Here is a 24,512-nt window from a genome sequence, read left to right on the forward strand (position 1 = left end):
GGGGGGGCCGCTGCTCGGGGACTGGCTGGGCATCGGTCGGCGGGGGGTGAGCAATTGTACTGTGCATCACTTGCTTTGTGTATTATTATTATTATCATATTATTATTATCATTTTATTTCAATTATTAAACTGTTTTTATCTCAACCCACGAGTTTTTCTCACTTGTGCTCTTCCAATTCTCTCCCCCATCCCACCGGGTGGGGGGGAGTGAGTGAGCGGCTGCGTGGTGCTTAGTTGCCGACTGAGATTAAACCACGACACCCAGCAAGAATCTGATTGTGTGCTCAAATGCTGAAGTGATCCTTCAGGGAAGAGGTCCTGAGTTTCAATCCCTCTTCTAAAATTGATGGTACATTTTATCAGATCACACTTTAATGTGAAATACAGAAAGTTGTTTTTATTTTAGGGTTTTTTTGAGTGAATCGTCTCCTTAGTTGTAAACATCTGTATTTTGCTCAAGTGAGGTACTTAAGATCTTTTCTGGATCTAATTCCAAATGCCCTGAAAGCCTAATCACAGATTCTTGCATAATAGCCATACATTATGTTAAGCACTGTTTCTACATTAGAGAAAGGCTATTTAACTGTATTAAGAAAATACAAATATATGTGCTACAAATTTAACTTCAGCAGAGATCACCTTAATGAGCATTACAATAATATTCTCTTAATGTTTAAAATGATGCATTATAATCCCATAAGTACTGCACTTCTACCAACCTGTGAATTATTAATAAGGTGATAATCATGTTAATGAAGCTGTCTTATTAGGTCTTGATGGATCTTGTTAACATGCCAGTTAACTGTCTGTTGATGTGGAGGGGAAAAGTGCTTTTTTGTGCTCGGAAGGGTACTAGAGAAGTTAATATTTTCCTAACAGAGTTTATTGTGACTTTTCCTAGATTTTATTTTTTTTAAAAAAACTGCTTTTCAGGTTAAATATTGTGATTACACAATCAAAGTCCAGCTTGTCAGTTTTACATGTCTTTATGACACATGAAGAAGTGATGGCATAATATAATTAATGGGTTACTGTAAAATAAACCTTATTGAAAGTTAACCATAAATTAGTAACCCAATATGTTAATCAGTAATGTGACCACTTGAGGCAAATCTCGCTTAAAGCAACAACAACAACAAACCAATAAAAAACCACAGAATGCAACTGCTTATTTTCATTGTCCTAGATATTTCTTCAAGCATGTTAATGTTCTGGAGTGTCAAAGAAGTGGAGGGAAAGAAATATGTCCCTGCAATTCAGAAATAACGAATAGCATAAAGACTGAGTCAGTTCAGTTTGATAAACCAAAAATCCATCATCCATCTCTCTCAAATCTTAATGCAAAAAACCCAAACCACATTAATATATTTTTTTACTTAGAAAAATAAGGCAATTTGTTTGTTTGTTTGCATTTTGCATCTTTAATACTGGGTTCTCCCCAGCAGCTTGAAATACACAGAATAGAAATCTGTTTCCACAATGTTTTCAGTCCAAGTTGCAAACCTTGGAGATGTGTGCAGTTTGGATTTCAGCTTCTAATACATGTCTGTCTGAAGTTTGAGGAACTTATCTCAAAGAAACTGAACTTCCAGAAATGCATTACAAAACTTGTAATAACTAAGCAACTTTCATCAGCTTGAGCTTTCTGTATGTTGTGATAGAATTTATTTTTTATTTCATTATTTTTACAGCTTTATTCCAGGCCTCTTGGAACAGTAATAATTAGAATGTATTTGAGGTTGCAGACAGGACATGCTGAGAAACAAATATTATTCTGAGTGTAGCAAATTTTAATAGATTTTGCTGCTGATTGTTGGAGCACAGTAGCTTTTGTACATTAGTGGATAACGTACAAGATGCACATTTTGTGGCCCAGCTACACTAATGCCAACATTGGTGTAATCTGAAGCAGCAGGCCATGTTCTTATCTTGAAGCAAAAGGACCAGGATATCATGGTAAGCTGAAATCTTGTGTGACATTGAGATGCTAAGTAAGTGGGGTGATCTGATCTTGGAGATAGGGCCTGAAATTCCTATTTCATAGAAATACAGAAAAAAAAAAAAAAAAAAAAAAATAGTAACAAAAAATGGAGTAAAATTTTGCTGGTAAAACAGAATTTCTGACACTTTGTTTTGAAAAGATGAACTGGCATAATGTTTTCACTTTCTTAACTATTATTATGTTATAATTGATGTTCAAAATAGGCCAGTATCTGCTAACATGTCAAAACGTCAGTTAACATTTTAAGGATAAACAGTGGAATAGTGGTGTACAGAGTTTCTTCTCTTCCTTTTTCCTTCCCTCTCCTTCCCCACATTATCGAAGTATTACTACTCTTAAATCTTCCCAGTAACATTTCTTAAATCTTATTTTGATCACTGAATGAAATATATTTAGTACAGCGATTAATAACATTGATAAAATGACAATAAAAAAGTAATCTGGTTAAAGTTGAGAGAAAAGTTTCTGCTATTTTTTTCATTAGATTTTTATGATGCAAATATGCAGAATGTTCTGCTTTTCATCAAATCAGCATTTTCTGATGGAAAACTGTTCCAATTTTAATCACTTTTTTGCTAGGTGGTTACAGATAATCCTCTCACCCACTCAGTAACTTGCTGTGTGCTGATTAATTCTCTGTCAGAAAGGTCTGGTTTCTCTGCACCAAATAATTTATTGAGCTCTTTATGAAATGTCTTTGAAGACTTCTCCATAGGAAAAAAATGTGAAATCAACTGCAGCCTAGGAATCTGTGACTAATGAATAACACTAGTCTGATTAATGTCAAACTAATTCAAGTCCTGCAACTAGCTAGCTGAAATAATTTTTGCTTCTTCAGGTACAAATTATATTTAAAATCCATAGAGAGTTTCTAATAATACCAAAAGTCAGTGTCTTACCTGTACAACGTGGATCTCTAATGAAACCCTGAAATGAGCAATTAAAAGAAATATGATTCGGACTTACAGTTTTTGCAATGAAATTTTATTTTTGTTTTCTAGAGTTACTCTTTTCATGTGCACTCTCATACATACTCACAATATTCATTTTCATATAGAAGCTTCCCTTAAGAAAATAATTTAAGAAGTTGATTTAGTGCACAGCAGGAGGCAAGCCTTTTTTATGGCTGGATGACTCACCGGAGAGCTCATTCCTCCACGCCACTGCCAGGACAAGTCTGATGGAACTGGCTGCTAAGAACTGCCTGGGCTGCGATTGCCACTGAATCAGTCCCTGAAGAGTCACCACCTGGAGCAGAAAAGTTTCACAAAATGCTTAACGCAATTTCAAGCGGTATTAGCTATTTAGTGACAGCCAGCAAAACTGCATGTAAAACACCCATTGACACCCATTTATCTGTTTGGGAACTGCTTCCCACAACTAAGCCTCCAGCTAGGAGGCTTCTAAGCATTATTAGTGTGTTTTAAGTATGCTATTTAATATTTGATTTTTTTCTTTGTGTTTATTATTGTTTATAATTTGATTTTTTTGCCTGCAGCTATAACCACATTTCAAGAGTAAACGGAAGTACAGCCCATATATTTAATGTCTTGAGCTTAGGTCCATAATGCCTATTACACACCCTCCCACCATGTATACTGGAACTCTGCAAACAGTAATTCGCACAGCATCCCATTGCAAATTAGTACTAAATCCACCTAAGAGATACATCACCTCATCAATGAAAGTGCTGATCCAGTAAAACTGCTACAAAATCTTATTTGATGTAATTAGTGATATTAGTGCCTTGTCAAAAGTCATTCATAATCAGTTACAGGGGCTGTTGGAAGCCAGTGACCTCAGCTGGCAGCTCTCTTGTGTGACTATGAGATGCTAAAGCCTTCTTCCACAGTCATTTCTTAGTGTTTTGTTTGGTTGTTTTTTTTAAAGTGAGGTTCCCTGGTAAGGCGGAAAGAAAAGATGTGTTTATAAAGAAAGGTGGATGGCTGAGGCGTATTATGCGTGTCTTTCTGTTCTTTCCTCATTAATCAAATACTGAGGAATATATTTATCTTTGGAAGTGAAGATCTGCTTTACTTTTTTGGCTAGTTCATAATATATTTATAATCAAAAAGGAATTTAATGCATGAAATATGCGATTTAAAAGCTATAAAGAAATTAAGAGTTGACTACACTGAAAAGAATCCCTTCTAAAATTGTAGACAGGTAATTTTGTACTTACCAAAAGACAGTGTTTGGGCCTTAAATAAAACAATACATGCTTAAACATTCCAGAACATCATATCTAAAATGATCATAGCAACAAAGAAATCCAGGTTTTCTTTACAGCAAACAAAATGAGATTATAAATTACATAATGTGCAACACAGAATGGCATTTAACCATAACTGAGTGAGCAAGTGACATAATAAAAATAAAAATTATCCCTGAATGCTTTAAAATATTTTGTTTTCTTTTATTTTTCAGAGATTTCATAGACTCCAACCATTTGTTTCAGAAGTTAAGTATATATATTATGGATGTAAATTAATTTTGGTGGGAAATCTAGAGAGGAGTTTGGGTCTCATGTTGGGAGGGGGCTCAGATAATGAAAATCTTACGTAAAAGGAGTAGGAGAAAAAATTGTTGATTCCAATGGTACACCTTTTCCCTTGGAAAATTCCCACAGGGGATTCTGTGTATCGAAGGATTGAGAGGCTGAGCCATTGTTATTTGCAATTCTTTATTATACTCCTCCACATAACTTAATGTGATGTCTTGTCCTGGAAGAAGCAGCAATATATTTTTCCTTCCGAACTAAATAGCTGGCCATAGTTACCATTTCAGAATTAGCATGTCGTGCTGCAGTTGATCATACTTTTTAAGGCACTTCATTATATCTTGAGACACCTTTTATATCTTTATATATCTGAGGTGGCATTGAAGGTTTCAGCATAGAATACAGACATCTGAACTGGCTTTAACTGAGGTAGTATGGGTATAGGAAGTTCTCAAAACACAGCCATTAATACTCAACTATTTACCTTTTTGATAATAAATTGAATTATGCCTTTATCCCAGAAAGGGGTGAAGAATTTGTCTGTTAATTTTGGGGCTCCACATGTGCTGGTGTCCAGCCTAAGATATCTTAAAAGAGACTGACATAAAGAAAGTACTGCCTTTTATATCTGGGCTGCCCTTAGGATACTTCAAGTTGGGCATCCAATATCAACAGCCACGCTAGAGAAAGTTGGTCCTGGTATCTACCAAAGCCGTCCTTTGCCTGCTTCCTCTCAAAAAGCTGAGTTCAATTTGAGAATACAAATGCCAGGCTAGTAATAATTTCTCCTGCCTTGGCCATACGAGGTAATGTATTGTGTAGGGAGTTTTCTGATAACTTTGCATTGAGTTTTATGATCAGAGTTTCATGGTTTCAGAGAAACAACTTCTTGTCATTGAAGGTAAAAAGTGCTAATGACTTGAAATCATTGAAATTTACATTAAAAAGAGAAGCAAGAAAGATGACCATTTAGCTGACTTTCTTTGAAAATGGGGGTGTATTTTCTGAAAAATAGCTGTGAATGCTGAATAGTTGATTTGATTAATCATTAAGTCAGCAATAACTTACTATTCTATTATGAAAAGCAGGAGTCCATTTTTGTTGCTTTTTTTTTCATACAATTCTTTACTTGCCTACACTTATGTTTTAACTTTTGACAGTGTCTGGAGTCAGAAAATGCATTCCATGTTAGATTTTACATAAATATTATTTACAAAAGGTAAGATTCCAAGCTTTTTGTAGGATGCATTTCAGTCTACACAGTCAAAAAGACAACAAAAAATAAACTGTTTTAGGTACTACAATTTGGATTCCCACAACTAAGATCACTACAGATTATGCTGAGCTGCATCTTCCTGTGATTTTTGTAGTCTATCATTTTCTGCTTTACACTGGGTTAGTTTTCTTTTGGAGCTGCTTGGCAGAAGCATCTCCATTCAGAGATAATCTGCAAACTACCATTCTTATTCTTGGCTCAGTTCCAAACTACAGTTAATCTTTCAGGATGAAATCAAGATACCCCATGTATGACTGTTGCCTATTACTGTTACCTATTACTCCCTGTTAGTATTATTGTTAGGTTGTTTTTTTCCAGTAGAATAAATTGATGGCAAACTAGGTTGCTTTTATGACATTCTATTTATTTACAATTCTGTAAAAGTGCCATGCTTTCCTGAGCACTAACTAAGCTAAACAACAAGGATGTATGTATGTATGTGTTTTCTTTTCAACATTTCTTGTCCTTTTCACATTTACACAATTTCTCTCCAAGTCAGCCCTGCACTCAGATTAATATGAAGATACTTTCAGCTTTTCAACTGTTTTCTCTTTTGGACAGAAAGATATGCTTTACTTCCTTTTCCTGAAATCTAAATGGAATGGAAATGGTTAAACTTGTACATTTCAACAAAGATTATCTTAGTTTCTAATCCAGTAATGAAAGGAGTGGTAGCAGACCATCTCAGCATTGGCTTATTAACCTTCATTTTATATTAAGTGCATAATAAATAATTAAAAAAACCCAAACACCAAAAACCCCTATCCACATTGTGAGAGTGAAAGCCATTGTGGGTCTGCAGGTGAAAGGAGGACATGTGGAAGCTCCCTTTAGCCTGCCAGGGGGGCAGGAGGAGAAATACATACATACCACAGCATGGCACAAAAAAGTTCAATTCTTCTCGCCCCGTGTGTGCATAATTTTCATTCATGTGGATGAGAAGATATATCAGCGCAGGGAGAAGAGAGTAGACCCTTAGGCTGTAAGAGACACAATTACCTTTCTGACAGCAGTGAAATGGAATTTTTCATGCAGGAAAGATGTAACTGAGAGCAGGAATTTAAGAAAATATGTGCTTAAAACCATGTTGTCCAATAACATTTGGAATTTGCAAGAAGAATATGCTGAAATTTGTGCATGTATATGACCACATTCTTTAACATTCATTTCTATAACTGGATACAGTTTAGGCATACATAACCTCACTAAGTTTATTGCTTTTTTAATACTGTCTAAAAGGCACACTAGCTGTTTTCTAAGGTTCTAATAAATTGACTCTAAAATAGAGGAAAGCAATGGAAGATTGTTTAACACTAAAATAGTAAAAAATATTTGTGTTATCCAAAAATAAAATGAAATATTCTTTTATACTATCTCTGAACCATAAATCCATTCTAAGCAATATGTTTTATTTAAGTAGGGTAAATATTTCATGTTTCTGTGACTTCAAATTTTTTTTTTCATTCAAGTTTTCTGAACCATAAAACTTCCGCCCAAAAGGATTTTTTCCCAGGAATGTGAATACAGGGAAAGGGAATTTTAGAAATGTAAAAATACAAAGGTTTGGCTGCTCTTAGAAAAGCACTGAAATAGTTATTCCAAAGTAATTCTGAATTCTTAATTCAGTATAGATTTCACATCCATGATCTGTTCCAGAAGAGCCTTTATAATCCACTGTATGGATTAAGATTAAAATTGATTGAACAAAATCAGGAGAAAACCCTCTTATTCTGTAATTGGCATGTCCATACAACTTCTTTACCTATAGTGGTTGTCAAGTAGCAATTTGATTATATCACGCAGTAAAAAGAAGCCTTCAGCCCAGAAAAGTAAAGAGAACCTTACTTTCACTTTAATTGAAAAAGTGTTCAAGATTGATTGAGACATTTTCACAGTTGAGATATTTTCATAGGAATACAGCTTGGGATCTTCTGATAGACCCATGTCTTTTCTGGTTTGTCATCTATTTCCTTCAGCACAGCCAAATGTGGGCCATCTGGAACACACTCCTGTGTAAGAGACAGTGAAAAAAATACTGCTGGGTAAAATGGAGCAATTAATATTATTCTGGGGAAAAGATGTGCTTGCTTTTTGGTATTAGCTGAGTAGTTCCATAATGGCATCTGCTGCTGAATTCAGACAAGCATGGGCATCTTTGTATCACTTCGGTGTGGTTATTTCTCTTAGGGGACAAATAAAGGATGAATTTTGATTTAATAAATGAATATGGGATAGAGTGCTTCTGGCCTAGGTATTGGCCTAAATCAATACTACAGTTGAGATCTTCCTGACTTTTGCAGGTGTTTGAAATGAGAGGCAGGACTCTGCTTCTTGGCTTTTTTTGTCAGGACACTGATAGAAGTGTCGAAATACACTTGGAAAATAGGTACAACTAAAGGTGCTGTGGGTGTAACTGCCTAAAAAAAGTGTTTACTGCCACTTTAGATGCATGCAGACATCCAGCTGCTGCTACAGAAGAGGAGGTCTCCACTAGGTCTCATATGTCTATGAGTCCAAGGTGGATGCCTCTGAACAATGGCATTAGATAACTATGGTTAGATGTGTGAATGGCATCCTACAAAATATTGTATCATTGTATTCAAAGCTTAGTGCATCAAGTTTTGCTCCAAATCTTTATGGAAAAAATAAAAGTTAAATCCTATGGTTCTGATTTTTCGCAATGCTTATAGACGTGCTCAATCTTAAACTATTGTTCAAGATCATTTCTATTTAATTAAGGTTGAGTGTTTGCTTATATTAACTGAACTCAAGGACATTTAAGTGTCTATTGAAAACTAAATATGTGCTCAGCTGTGCTGCGGAGTGCTCAAGGAAACTGTAGTTACTTAGACCGAGGAAGAAATAAAAGGCAATTTCTAGCTAGATGGACAGGTACAAAGGAAGAAGAACCACAATCAAAGTATGTTTAAAAAAGTGAGGGATGTGAGCCTAGTAGTCAGAAAACAGGGTATAAAAAGAATTCACAAGACAAGTCTGCTAATGTTTAAGTGGTGATAATGGTTAATCTTATAGCGAAAAAACAAACAAAAAAATGCAATAAAAGACAATGAAGTAGTGTTGATGTAGGGAAAAAAGTTTAGGTCTAATGAGTTTGGCAAAGCAGAGGGATGGAACAAAGTGCACAAAAGGGAGATTTGAGTCTTTGAAGTCACTTATTTCAGCTGTTGGGACATACAGGGGGTAGGGACATATGACAAACATATAATACATGTATGGATTCAGATCTTGCTGAAAGAAAATAGTTTAAAAATTAGGACTGACTGGTACAGTGCTTATGAAGCCAGCTGTTCTATCCACCTGCACCAGGACTACATCATTCCTGATAAATTTTTAAAACCTTTTTCTTAAAACCTTCACTAATAGAGGTTCAGGGGTGTCTTCAGGAAATCTACTGCAAAGCTTAGCTATCTTTGTGTTTAGAAATTTCCTCTTCATTCTTAACAAAAACTAGAACAGAAGGTACTGTAGAAGGAGGATGACTGGAGAAGACGTGCAAAGCATGTACTTCATAGCTGGACATGCTGTAATAAGAGATTCAGGTTTCATCAGAAAAAATACAGCAATGCTTATAAAAGCGAGAGCTAATACAATAGAGAGGAGTACAAGAGCTCAGTTTCCACTTAGGTTCAGAAATAGCGCTGAAATTAAAGGGGAAAAGAGCCTGTGAAGAATACTGCTTCTGCAGTCTTTATTATTTGAATAATTAAAATATGTTGTTATACTTTATTAAAACTTCCCCTCAATTCTTAGTTGTCCCTGCATGGCTATGAAATGAAATTCTGATTTTACCTAATGCAAGGAAGTCGCTGGCAGTTTGAAGCTTTTACTTAAGGCCTTATACATGATGGCTTACTGAGGTAGGCCCTTTTATGGAGAAAAGGAATTCTTCTGCATGGATGGCTGAAAACAGAACTGAGACAAAAGAGTTAAATATACATTTAATAAACTGCATTTTTACTCCAAACTTTTAAGTTGAACTCGGTGTCTTTTATCCCACTGCCACCAACACCAGAAAGAAGCACTTCATTAGCTGACCAGAAAAGATCAGTCTTTCTGCGCTATGGAAGGGCTACAAAACATTCTGTGAAATAGTCAAAGGCAGGCGACTGGAAAAGTGAGAGAAGATATTTTTTTTCACAGAATGTTTCAGGGATAATTTATGAAAAATTCCATACAAAACTTCAATCCTTGAAGTGCTTCTGGTTGCATTTTTGACCCATCTCAGATGGCTAGCAGAGTAACTTTTTAAACTGGAGGGGTGAGGCAAGGCCCACTGCAGAAGGGACTTACCACAATAGTTTCCCATGACAAGAGAAAAGTCCTGTTGAGACAGACTAATGATAGGAGCAGAGACAGCTGGGAGGCAGGAAGTAGTAGTTAAAGCGGAAAGTGGGGGCGCTTGTGGGGTGTTTTTGCACACACTGAGGTCTAGTATGATTTCAATGGAAAGGCAGTGCAACTTAGTAGTTGGTTCTGCCAGACAAAAAAATAGAAATAAAAGCCCTGTGCCCTTTTGAAGACCCTTCCTCAAAGTGCATTTTGCTCTTCACTAAACAATCGCCAACCTAGATGATCTGGACCATGAGGCAATGATTTCCATCAGGGCTTGTTAGAAATCAAACATTATGTTCTGTGAAGTATTGATGGCTTCAGAATTTTTTGAGGGCAAAACAAAGAAATTTTGAAAAATGTGAGATTTTTAGGCAGGAATAACCAATAACTTAGTGGTCACAACACTCATCTGGGATACTAAGTCTTTGTTGTGCTTGTACTCAAAACAAAGACTTAAGACTGGATCTCTTCTCAGGCAGACGCCTTAGTCACCCATCTACAGAGTCAAGCTCTCTTTATAGCGCCATTTTATAGTGCCATTAGTCTTTGTATAACAAATTATAACTTCACAAACCCAGAATGGGAGCTAGGACATATGACTCCATAATGAGGTGAGTAGGACAGCTACCAATCTGCAGGAGATTCAATGCCTCTGCAAATCTGAGTTGAATGCCTCATCTCTTACCTAATAGCTAGGACCTAGCAAATACCTTTCACCAAAAATTCCCTCCTAGTCTCGAGACCTCTTCTGACTAAGAAACAGTGTACTCCTTGTACATATAGCCTCTTAATTCATTCCTGAATATAGTTTTGACTTCAACAAATCATCATTTTCCAATGAAAAGCTATTTAGTTGCAAAATTCTCAACCATTTCCAATTCACATACATTCCCTGTTTTAGGGAAGAAGGGATATGACTTTTCCCTAAGCTGCCCTTAGGCACAGTTCTTCCTTCCATGGGCATGCTGCCTTAGATCATGTGAAAGGCTGTGAGGGATTGTGGCTGGCATCATCTTTCATTCATCATGGGAAACTGAACAACACCGAAGCTCCAGGACTTGAGGGCAAAAGAGATTCTGAGACTCCTGTGTGTAATATAATACACCACGACTTCATCTAACCTTTCAGCCAGGGAAACCAGGGTGAGCAGCTCTGCGCAGCCCCCACTTAGGACAGGTGTACCTGCTCCACTACTGGTAGATAAAGAACAGTGCCTCCAAAATTAGAGAAGTAGTACATTTGTACATCTTGAGCTGGTTTTAAAACAGAGTGTAAAAAGTGCATTTCTATGGGAAAATAATTGTTTTGAGGAAAGAATATAGAAAAGTACTAAGGAATCTAGGTGATTTCTAGAAGTAACAAAATTTTCCCCAATTTTTTTTTTTTTTGAGAGGGACAGAGGTTTAAAAAAAAACTTTTAGTCTCTGATCCCAGGAAAAATAAATGAAAAAAAAAAAAGCAAGAAGAAGATGAAGGTGTGATGATTACTAATGCATGACAATGTTACCTAAGACAGTCAAGGAATACAATGATTTCTTAGCAAACCAGACTTTCTAGGAGAAAAAACAATAAACAAGCCAACAAAAAATCCTAGCAGCAAGTCAGTAGGACAAAGCTATTAAAGTTCTTGTGGTTATGAAATTAGAATAGGTGGGATGGACAACTGGGGAAAAAAAAGGATTAAATATTAAGAAATAAAAGAAAAATGGAAAACTCAGCAACAGTTTGTTTTTAACCACTAAACAAATTGGTTACATTGCTAACTACTATGCCTAGTAAACTAATTGAATTCTAATAACTTATTCAACATATTTTGTTTTTTCATCTCTCTGGTCTCTGGAAAGAATATGAGAAGAGTACTATGAAGTCTAAATTACTGAAGAAAAAGCATTTGCTGAACACTATTAGAAACACTTCTCCACTGGTAGCTATTCATAGGCAGTTTTTCATAATTACTTAATATTTGAAATTGGAGAATTTACATCATATCTTTCTGTTCTCTTATTTAAAGTTTTTTCATTTCTCAGCAGCTTGCCTATGCACAGATTTATAAATCTGAATTTAAAATTCCCTTTCCATGAATAATTTGTAATGTTCACTTGAAGTTCATTGTTTCAGCAAAAATTTCTGTCCCAAATTTATGAGCTGTTTGTGACCCCAGCTCAACATGATAGTTAATCAGGTATATTACTTCAGTGGGATCACACAGGTGCTTCAAGTTATACATACTTCCAAGCTTTACTGATTGGGGATCTAAGCTGAGACATGCATTTTTATTATTATCATCATCATCATTATTGTGTATTTGATACATGTCTTACTCTGGCACGTATTCAGTAACCAGAGTCCCCTGGTTTCCTATGCTGTAAAAATTAAGGGGAAGAAAAAATGTCCCTCCTGTGCTAGCATGCCTTGTTTTTTTTTGGTTTACCTGTGCATTGCTTTTCTCATAGCAAAGTTCAAGGTCAGCTCCAAGCTTCTTGGAGTAACAAAGTAACAAAATTAGCAAAATGAAATCTTGACACCTCAAGAGAAGGATAATATAAATTGTTCTAGGGTTAGCAAGCTCAGTATTGATGGTAGTGGTACAGCACTTCCCTCAGACGCCATCCACCCAAAAAGTTCATGGTGCTGAAAATAACTTCCTCGCCCGAGGAGAATCACAGTTACAGGCCATAATCTGTACCTTGCTTTGCTCTACGTCTGCTTCCGCTCTCACCGGCTTTCTAGGACTGTGGCGATGTGTGCGTGTGCCTGTCCCATTGAGACAGACAGGCCTGCCAGGTGATGAAGGAGACATAAATAGGTGCTGAGCTCACCTCTAGCCTGTCCTGTTCCACCCTGTACACCCACTGAGCTTTTAAAGAATACTCTTTAAGGAAAAGGTTGTGGGAGAAACTGTCACAGATGTGACCCGATTTATACAAGCTGCAGAGCAGATCGGTGGCAAAGATGAGAAAGCAGTCACATTGATTTCTATGTCAGTGTCTGTCCCCTATGTGCACCACATTGCAGCAAGCTCATTTAAGGTTGTAACAATAGATGCTAGGGCATGTTTCAAAGGGAAAAATGACTTTTCATATATGGAATTGAAAGCATTGTGTTTGAATGCAGAAGTTCCTCCTGAAAATACTCACTAGCCATGAGTAAAAGAGCAGACTGCTCAAGTACAGACCTGTTAGATGGATTTTTACTCTTTGAAAATATGGAAACTTCATTTGGCAGTAACATTTGGTTTCAGTATTTCTGTTTGCTAAACATTTATACTATGATAGGCTATCTTATGAAAGCGCAAGATTTTTTAGATATTTTATTGCTAATTATTACTTTGAGTGTATTTACTACTACACATGAAGTTATTCCTTGGTTGAGTTCAGTGAGCTAAATAATGTCAAATAACTTCATAATCTTTAAAGTTCACTTGGGATGATGTATTAGAAAAATGTTCAGCAAATGCTAATTGACAATAATCTAGTCATATACAATGCAGCTTGATTACATTTACATATAGAAGTAAGTCTAATGCAAATGGCATCATCAGATACTTCTATTGATGCTGTACTGAACATAGCCTGTAGAAAACATTATTTTCTCTCCAAAAACAACAACTTTAAAACATCTTGGTATATAATATCTCCTTGCAAGCAGACTATTTGCCCTTCAGTGTGGATTTCTGCATTTACCTGATTACATTCACTTTGGAGGCCCTCAAGGTGACTAGGTTTTTAGAGTGAATGGAGAAGAAGAGTGGGAGGATTTGAGATATTTTTGAAGAAAATGTCTTTTTCAAGGTACTTGAGTCTTATTTGGTTTTACATATTTCTTTTAATGCACATAAGCCTCCATGTTACTAGCTGACAAATTATATCTGTGCATTTTCAATAGAAGATTCTCACAGTTAAGAAATTCTGCATTTATTCTACAGCAGTATTCCTATCTATTTCATGATAAACACTACAGGGCATTTTCCCGTGTCTGCCAGTCCAGAGACACATATGAGAATATCAGTAGTTGGTGTATGTATCAGTAGGACAGGGAAACTAAGCGTCTCATCCAAAACTTGCTGAAATCAAGAAAAGTCTCCCCCAACCTCAGAAGGCTCCAGAATGGGTCCTGTGTCTGTCTCCTTCACACAGCATCAGAAATAACCCATAAGCTCCATAATAATTTTCCCAGGTCCAAAGCAGATGCAAGTGGCTCTTGTATACTTTATTCCCTGCTCTGGACTTCGATTGCCTCAACCTTCATGCATTTCCTGAATGGGTCCTTTGGTACTGTAATACCGGGCTGTCCATGTTCAGGAAATGCAGTTCCAGGCACGTGTTGAAAGGCAGGACTGCTGAAACAGCTTCCTTCTAGAAAGCACGCATCGTCATAACCTTGATGCTCTACCGTGCATGGCTTCACTGATCTCTTTGCAGAGCTCTGTCAATGCTACTAGGGATTAACACGTAGGTACAGCTATTGAATTGCACAGGCTGGTTCCCCGCCAGCTGGGTTTTTCGCCTCTGCAACACTGTTTAACTTCTGCTGTCTCAGAGAACAGGCTAGGGTGCAGGCCATGATTCCCACTTTGCTAATGTGCAATGGAAACACCATTGGTCATAAAATCCACATTAGCTTATCCTCTTTAAAGGTACAATGCTTGTCAAAATGTTTTTGAATTATGAACCATAAAATACTGCTATTGTTAAGTGATAGAATCATAGAATCATAGAATCATTAAGGTTGGAAAAGACCTCTAAGATCATGGAGTCCAACCGTCGACCCAACACCACCATGCCCACTAAACCATGTCCCTAAGCACTGCATCTACACGTCTTTTAAATACTTCCAGGGATGGGGACTCAACCACTTCCCTGGGCAGCCTGGTCCAATGTTTCACCACTCTTTCACTAAAGAAATTTTTCCTCACATCCAATCTAAATCTCCCCTGGCGCAACTTGAGGCCATTTCCTCTCGTCCTATCGCTAGTTACTTGGGAGAAGAGACCAACACCCACCTCACTACAACCTCCTTTCAGGGAGTTGTAGAGAGCGATGAGGTCTCCCCTCAGCCTCCTTTTCCCCAGGCTAAACAACCCCAGTTCCCTCAGCCACTCCTCATAAGACTTGCTCTCCAGACCCCTCACCAGCCTCGTTGCCCTTCTCTGGACACGCTCTAACACCTCAACGTCCTTCTTGTAGTGAGGGGCCCAAAACTGAACACAGTATTCGAGGTGCGGCCTCACCAGTGCCGAGTACAGGGGCACGATCACTTCCCTACTCCTGCTGGCCTCACTGTTTCTGATACAGGCCAGGATGCCATTGGCCTTCTTGGCCACCTGGGCACACTGCCGGCTCATGTTCAGCCGGCTGTCGACCAGCACCCCCAGGTCCTTTTCCGACAGGCAGCTTTCCAGCCACTCTTCCCCAAGCCTGTAGCGCTGCATGGGGTTGTTGTGACCCAAGTGCAGGACCCGGCACTTGGCCTTGTTGAATCTCATACAATTGGTCTGGGCCCATCGATCCAGCCTGTCCAGGTCCCTCTGCAGAGCCTTCCTACCCTCGAGCAGATCAACACTCCCGCCCAACTTGGTGTCGTCTGCAAACTTAGTGAGGGTGCACTCGATCCCCTCATCCAGATCATTGGTAAAGATATTGAACAAGACCGGCCCCAGTACTGACCCTGGGGAACACCGCTCGTGACCGGCCGCCAACTGGATTTATCTCCATTCATCAGAACTCTCTGGGCCCGGCCGTCCAGCCAGTTTTTGACCCAGCGCAGAGTACACCTGTCTAAGCCGTGAGCCGCCAGCTTCTCGAGGAGAATGCTGTGGGAGACGGTGTCAAAGGCCTTGCTGAAGTCCAGGTAGACCACATCCACAGCCTTTCCCTCATCCACTAGGCGGGTCACCTGGTCATAGAAGGAGATCACGTTGGTCAAGCAGGACCTGCCTTTCATGAATCCATGCTGGCTGGGCCTGATGCCCTGGTTGTCCCACACATGCCTTGTGAGTGCCCTCAAGATGAACCGCTCCATAATCTTCCCCGGCACCAAGGTCAGGCTGACAGGCCTGTAGTTCCCCAGATCCTCGTTCTGGCCCTTCTTGTGGATGGATGTCACACTGGCAAGCCTCCGGTCGTCCAGGACCTCCCCCGTTAACCAGGACTGCTGATAAATGATGGAGAGTGGCTTGGCAAGCACCTCCGCCAGCTCCCTCAGCACTCTCGGGTGGATCCCATCCGGCCCCATAGACTTGTGAGCATCCAGGTGGCATAGCAGGTCATTGACTGCTTCTTCTTGGATTATGGGGGGTTCATCCTGCTCGCTGTCCCTGTCTTCCAGCTCAGGGGGCCAAGTACCCTGAGGATAACTGGTCTGCCTGTTAAAGTCTGAGGCAAAGTCCTTCCTGTTCGAGATCCCTACAGGGGATAAATACCTACAGGTTTATGGACAGGATAATTTAAGTTCCCTCATTCATAAAGAATTTTTTTATGGATACTTTTGCCAGTGTCCATATACATACTGGCAAAAGTATGGATACTTTTGTATTTTTTTTCATTAATTAGTGCATATGGTTTTAACAGCCTTAAGAGTATTATGCATAAAGGAAGAAGAGCATAACGGTTAATTTTTCCAGTAAACGTACAGACAGTTGTATGGCATGAAATGAACTGGAAATGGTCTCTCTACCAGCACGATGGGATTACCCTTCATCGAAGAGAAAGAGAACACGCAGATATTAAACCATACATTGGCATTGTCAGAGGCTGCTGCTCATAGGACTGGCTTACTCATATAATAAATTTGGTAAGAGGCCTGTGCATGACATGTAGATATGAGTATTGCTGGCAGGGGAACTGTCTATGCAAAAATATGACATTCTTTATTCTGATAATGCTAAACTTTAACCAGAAGCTGTATATAAGAAATCCTATTTAAAGTAGAAGTTTGGATAGACCTTGGTTTTGAAATATAAAAAAAGGAGTGATAGTTGTTTGGAATAAAATATTGTTCTTTTGTAGTTTGTGTTTTTGAATGGTTTTCTAATTATTTTACTTCCAAATATGTGCTAGTTATGAATTTCAAAACCATTTAGGCTATTTCATGTTGATTTTGGGAACCTAATTGACCAGAAGAAGCTAACATCATCTTCGTTCATAATTTAAATTAACAGAATCAAAGGGTTCACATCTTAGAATATTTTTGAGAGACTTTCTATGAAAAAAGTCAGGGGTTTTATTTTCATAAAGTATCTTAATGAAACATCTCTGACTGATACTAGTGATTTCAGAAAAGGAGCTTTGAAGAGGGCTTCTTGGAGAAATTCTGACAGGGGATTCAAATATTTTGAGGCAAAAAAAACAGAACCTCTTGATATTAACTCCAAAATGCAATGATGTTTGCCTGTAGAACACAGCTTGCTCCTCAGGCAGAAAGTGGTGGTATCACTTTTTACCTAACATCTGAAGTCCATTTGAATTGATTGCTGGACTGAAAAAAGCACTGGCTAATCTTTTGGCCACACCTCAGGCTCATTTTTGTTAGCGGAAGGATATCTCTGTTTCAGAATTTTCATACTTGTCTTTTTTAACTAAAAAAGGTGCATAATTTAGTATCTAAAACCAATAAAGATATACCCCAAGTTAAACAGTTTGATGTGTATATATTACTAGCTGGGGTGGAGTGGGCTTATGTCTGAATACACTTTAATTTTTCTTGACTTGTGTTCTTTGCAAATTAAATATATCATGATGTACTACTTTGAACTGTATTGCTGTATTTCAAGAGGTCTACCTCAACAGTAAAGAATGAAGCTGACTGTTACTTTGCCTCCTGCAATTTGGGCAGATGCTTTAATTGCTATCAGATATTTAGTCTTAATATTAAAGTGAATCTAGGAGTTGTTTAACCTTCTTTTCATCGGCTGACTTTGATCGAAAGGTAACATTTGGCACTAGAAGTTATAGTGCCCTCCTGTTACATGGGCTGCCTCCCAAAGCAGCCTCACCAACATTTCCAGGTACAAAGTCAATAGGGAAACTTTTTCTCTATATGTCTTAACCTTCCTCTTCATTTGATTCATCTGACTGGCTATGCCTTGGTTTGTTTTCACTTAATAACATGTAAGTCTTGTGCGTACCAGTTGCCACTTAAATATCTTGCATGAGGTATGCTCGTGGTGAAAAAGGTGAGAGAGAACCATGCAGTAGTTCAGAGAAGAATGATAATTCTGGAATAATCAAGCACAGTTCTTCAAGAGAAGCAGTTTTTATATGTTTTCTGAGCTCTGCCTGGCTGGGTCAGGAAGGATGGGCACTGTTACTCAGCCCTATTTCTCTGCTTTTTTGCTGTTTGGCACTGTAGGTAACAGCAGTGGTTTGTGTGGCTTTTTTTTTTCTCTGTTGTTGAAGGCTTCTGTCAAGAGACCCAAGAAAAAAATATTCATTAGGCTCTTTCCTACTCTTGCAGAATTCACTAGAAGCTGAATTAGGATCTTCTGCTTTCTCATCTTTCTTCTGCATTTTGAATGCAACAGACCACATGCACGTGGAAATAGTTGCAGTGAATGCAAATAGCCCTTGCAGTATAAGTAGCTGGTTTTTGAAAAACACAAAAATAGGTTTCCATTAGAAAAAAAGTAAGAGCTTTGGCAATTATTTAAAATTACTATAAAAGCTGTAAGGTCAGAATCAAAGTAAAGATTCTTTTTAAGTAGTAGGAATTTGGTAGTAGGAATGCTCATTATAACCTAATATACATTGCTAGTGTAGAGACTGCACAATATTTTCTTCTTTAGGGTAAATTAGGCAAGATACTGCTTCTATTTTTACAGAAGAAATGCTTTAGGAAGATGCCAACAATCTAAAGTTCACTGGAAAATGAGTTCTAAATACAAGCAAAATAATTTTCTTCTTTTGGTGATCTAGGTTTCCTAGAAAAAATGCCCAATATTTTTTTTAAAGTATGTGTAGTTACAGTTGTTGTAAAATATAATCTTTTATTCCTTTTTTTTACAAGATTTATATTCATGCGAGATGCTATCAGTGAGCAAAAGGTCAAAAGTATCTGAAATCCATCTGATAATCGTATGTGCACATATCATCACATTTACATTTTCCCCATAGTTTTCAGAATTAGAGGAAGCTGAGCCTGCCAAAGAGCATTGCAGTCAGATTCTGCGTATATAAATAAACTGCAAATTAACATTTTACCTAATCTGCACCCAATTTACGGTTTTCTACCAGAAGGGGGTGCTTTGAGCAAACTGGTGCTCAAAAGTCCTAAAGAGAAAACACTGAAGCCTTTTATCAATCCATGGCACTTGATCTTCCATGTACTCTTTCAAATATTTTAAATATGTATATACATATCAGCCTATTTTCAGTTATCAAAGTCTCCTCAGTCTTTGAGCATGTAAAAAGCATTAGATGAAACAAATGTATTAGTTTTGGAACTAGCTAAGTCTTCAAAAGGAACTCATGTGTTAGATGAATGAAATATCATGGAAATATTTACTTATTTCAATTGTACTTGGTAAGACTGGGTAGCTGAGAATTTTTTCCCAAGGTTTTTCTGGTACAAGATTTTTTTTTTTTTTTTTTTTAAAAAAAATTTTTTTTTTAATAAAAAGTAGCTAGAGTGTAGGGGTTTAATTTGATGTGGAATATAATGCCATTGCACGTTTGCCATTTTTAGTACAGTAATCAGTGTACTTATTTAACAGGGAGGGGGAAGAAAAAGAGTACTGTTTCAAATGCAACAAAAAAGCCATTAAGCACAAGTTACCTCTAAACTACCATTGAGTTTGTTTGTGTCAGTGCTGAATATTAAGCAGTAGATGTTGAAGCACTGTCAAAGACTAGTTTCTGAGTTTTGAATTATTAGAAGTACACTGTCGTAGATGATAAAGTATATAAAAATGATCAGTCAGTCACTTTGCCAGAGTGACAGAATATTTTGAACTCTGCCCAGGAAAGCCAAACATGGCCAGGTGTATTATGGATAATATTTAGATGCAATTGAGTTGCATTTTATAATGTATTCTACTATAAATATGCATTTTTATTGTATTAATAAAATATAATCCCTCTTCCAATGTACTTTTAGATCAGTTCTATTAATAGCGGAGCTTTAAATATGCTGAAGTGTAGCTAAAGCATATTTGAAAAATGAAAATAAGTAATGTTTATCTTCAAGCTGTAATTAAGGTTCATGTAAAGTTAATGTTAGGTTTTCTACACGAGGTATACATTTCCACAAAGTCATATAGATATAAAATGAATAATTAACAGCATAGATAAATTCACTCTTATCACAAATAGACTAAAGTAAGAATAAATGCCCCAATCAATGTGCACATAAATATTTTTTATTACTTTTAGAAATGTAAATTAGAATTGCAAATATTTTCAAGCAGCAGTAGAATCAAACACTATGTGTCTCTTTAGGAACCCATGAGGAAAACATCTCAGGTAGATTGTTAACACCTGTGCTATTTGCCTTTAATGTAAGTGGCATAGGTGAGCCCTTTTTGGAGGGAGCTTGGTTTGGGGATTTTTAATATTTTGGGGGAAATGGCAAAGGCTGCTGAGTTGGAAGTGTCCTGTTCATGTAAGAAGCAGATAACCAGATCTCAAAAGAGACAGAAGAAACTGTCTAAGAATGTGGATGGATTTTGCTGCTCACAAAGTTGGTAAGTCAACTCAAATCAAGCCTGAAAGCAGGGGTGTATCTGCAAGGACCCAGTGGGCAGAAAAGCAATTGTTTATAAGTGCCTTCATTTTGGTATGGTTTCCTGTAGTCGCCTCAAGTTTGTACTTGAAGAATGAAAAATCCTGATTTTAATTTCAATAAAATCAAGCTGTATCTGATTTTAAAAGCCTTTTGGTCTGCTTTGGGGCACTCCTTGTAAGTAAAAGATCTAACAAGGCCAGCTCAAGGTTTTGTTTGACTAGGAATCCTACCATGTACACTGTATCATGAAGCAGTGGATTAAAAAATTATTAGACAAATAAAAGAAAAATTTCTTTACTGAAAGAGTGGTTAAACATTGGAACAGGCTGCCCAGGGAAGTGGTTGAGTCCCCATCCCTGGAGGTATTTAAAAGACGTGTAGATGCAGTGCTTAGGGACATGGTTTAGTGGACATGGTGGTGTTGGGTTGACGGTTGGACTTGATGATCTTAGTGGTCTTTTCCAACCTTAATGATTCTATGATTCTATTCTAACTACATTAGTGTTAACAGTAGGTCTAAACCAACACAGTTTGTTAGGTTATGAAATGCTATTTCTGGCAATTATTTATTTTATTTATTTATTTATCTTTGTGCGGATTGAGGAAGGCGAGTGTCTGAACCCTGGAAGGTCAGAATATTCCTAATCCCCCCATTGCAGAGAATGGTGAACTAGTTATGGGAGCAGGGATGATCTCACTTTTCAGCAAGCATTTTGATTATCACTCATTCTTAAGCCACAGCTCAGCATACTGTCAAGCATGCAAAATAGTACTCTGTTGAGGTTTTACATACTAACTGGGAAAGGAATACGTGAGCTCCCTGTGCCACCCAGAAAATGCTTTGGAGCAAGTGAAGGCTAGACTGAACACAGCTAGCCAGGAAGGTCTTGGCTTCATGTTTATGCAGAACTGCTGCTTTGCAGCCTGCTCTTGGTCAAGTCACTTGATCTTCTTGTGCCTCAATTTAAACTAGCTAGCAAAACTGATTAAAAAGGAGAACCTTGCTGCAAACCAGGTGCTGTCATTGAGCTGAGCCCTTCTGAGCAGATGCCTTACAAAAATTAACTAAAACTAGCAACCCACCATTTAGGGTAACATGCAGCTGATGAATGATGCAAGGATGATAGATGATTCCTTATTTCCATTCTAAATTCTGTTCTTTTAGTAAATTAATAATGTCATCTGTACCAGCTAGACCACTGTGTTCACCTTTGCAGCTGCTGTGCTTTATCACAGCTTCCCTTTTTGCTTGCCTCTGTCCCTTTTCACTTTTCATTTCAAGAACTGTAGTGGTGGCATTAAGAAATTAAGGAAAAAATGGAAACTAGTAATGGTAGAATGAATTCCCAGTGTATAATTTATTGGCATTTCTATGGTGTGGGCAGAATGCCTCATATTTTCAGTAAATTAAATAAACAAAAAAAAAAAAAGTAGGGAAATAGTGTTGTTTCTGTTTTTTCATTAAGTGTTTTGCTGTAATTTGAATGGAAAGTCCTTTGCAGATGATAGGAAAAAGTGTTTTGGATTTCTGTCTTGTGCTTAAACCATGCTCTCACCTTTTCTGTGCCTCTTCTGAATCCCAGGCTGTGAAGGGTAGAAAGGGAAAAGTAACTATCTTGTTTTCATGTCCACCTTATATTTGTGTGTTCACTGGAATTGTCAAATGTTTTTATATAGAGTTCTGCTGCTCATACTTAACTACAGGCTTTGGAGTGGTCACACAGCTTGATAATCTATAAATGGGGAATTAACTGTCAAGAACTGTAAATATTTTTCTAAGAGGGAAAAATAAATATGGGTTTAGATGACAGATTTTAATAAGGACATGTTTTTGATTGTGAATAGCTCATTATAATTACATATATTCAGTGATTTTTTTTTTTAAAGTTATCGTTCTTGTTCATCCTGACTAAATATGTTGGCATAAATATGGGCAGTTAGTGTTCTGTGTCATCATTTATCATTTATATAGCACTGTAACTGTTAATGGTCCTTTATAATGTACAGAAGTATACTAAACAAGGACCATAACTCTGCCGTCAGGAGCTTATGAACTCTGAACCAAATATTTAGACTCGTTGACGTGATGTTCAGATAAGTCCTCTTTTTATGTTGCTTGTACACTGAATTATCTCATAAAATGCTCAGTAATCTAACCTTGCTCTAGCAGAGCATTTAAACCTAGTTCCAAGCAGGTAAGTAGCTCTAATGACACTCATGGAACTTCATGTTAGGGGGCTGTATAAGTACACAAGTGTGCATGAATTTACCTGGTATAGGGCAAAACCATTCTGAACCGCCCCAGAATGAGATTTGGGTAGTCAGTCCCAGAGATTATTTGATTTTGATATCGAACCGAGTTGGGGGCGTGTGACAAAATTCTTGTGAGTGAAGGATGAATCTCATATTAACAGAATCTTTCTTCTTAATCCTGTCAAGAAGCTCTCTGTGGGTCCTGGCTCCTCTCTCCCCATGCTAAAACTTCAGAGGCAATGAACCTTTAAATCTGCATCCCCTACGCAGTTTCAGTGACTCTGGACAACGGGGTGGGACCAGCATTACTGTGCTGTGCTTCTGTACAAGTGACATTTGGTTATTTTATTACAAGCTAGGTATTCCTGAGCCTGGGGGGACTTACCCTTTTTCCTTCCCTTCCCACCACTGCTTTCTTGAAGCATTTTCCACAAAGATGTCATATGCATCAATTTTTATGGATCCTAGCCCTGCTTTATTGGTGGCAACATGGGAGAAGGAGGAAAGAAAAACAATAAAAGAAATGAAGGAAAAAGGCAGGCTACAAAACTTGCAAGCTGATGCTTAGGCAAGAATCCCAAATATTTTTGTTCCTCCCTGCAATATGCTATTCTAGAAACCATCTGAATTCCTAGTATTTCAATTTTTAAATCTTTGTGGTACTGTTATATCGGGCAAAACGCAATTTAAGATATGGAGGTTATGGATGTGTGAGGCTGAACTAGGTGATTTCAAAGCTCCTTTCAAACTACATGGTTCTGGGACTGGACACCTGCACTGTAAGCGCATTGAGGACAGCAGCAATATTTAGTATTGTAAAAGACTGCAATTATTCATAAGCTTCTTCAGACTTCGCTAACCCAAATAAATGCTGTACCATATGCAAAGTTTGCCATATTGGATGTGTTGAACAGACCCAGTAGGAAAGCACCATTGGTAACATCCTTCTATCATAGAAGCAATTCCTATGCTTTTTTCCTTCTCATGACCTTTTATGTTGTTGTGACATGACTTTATTTTGTTTATTATTTTTATGCATTATAGTGTGATTTTTTTTTTTTTTTTTTAATCACTCAGTAGGTCTTTGTACTTTATTGTATCCAAAGTATTTCTTTGAGCTGTTTATCTGCAGTACAGGGGAAGGGTTAAGTAATTGTCTAGGTACATCATTTGAGTACATATAAAGAAGGAAAATCCTTGCTAAAGAAAAATCTTTTTGCTAAACCAAATTTCAGTTTTTCAGTAACATAATAAAGATATTATAGTTGATACCTTACCTACCTTACCTTCCCATATCTGACCTTAATCTTTCCTCTTCCTCTTCATTTGTGCCCCTCTGTTGGGGCACAAGGGATCTAAAAGTTAAGAGCCGAATAGGGTATTTTAATTGTTCTGCCTTAGCATTGCT

This window comes from Aptenodytes forsteri, unplaced genomic scaffold (assembly GCF_000699145.1).
Source record: "Aptenodytes forsteri isolate BGI_AS27 unplaced genomic scaffold, ASM69914v1 Scaffold282, whole genome shotgun sequence".
Taxonomy (NCBI): Eukaryota; Metazoa; Chordata; class Aves; order Sphenisciformes; family Spheniscidae; genus Aptenodytes; species Aptenodytes forsteri.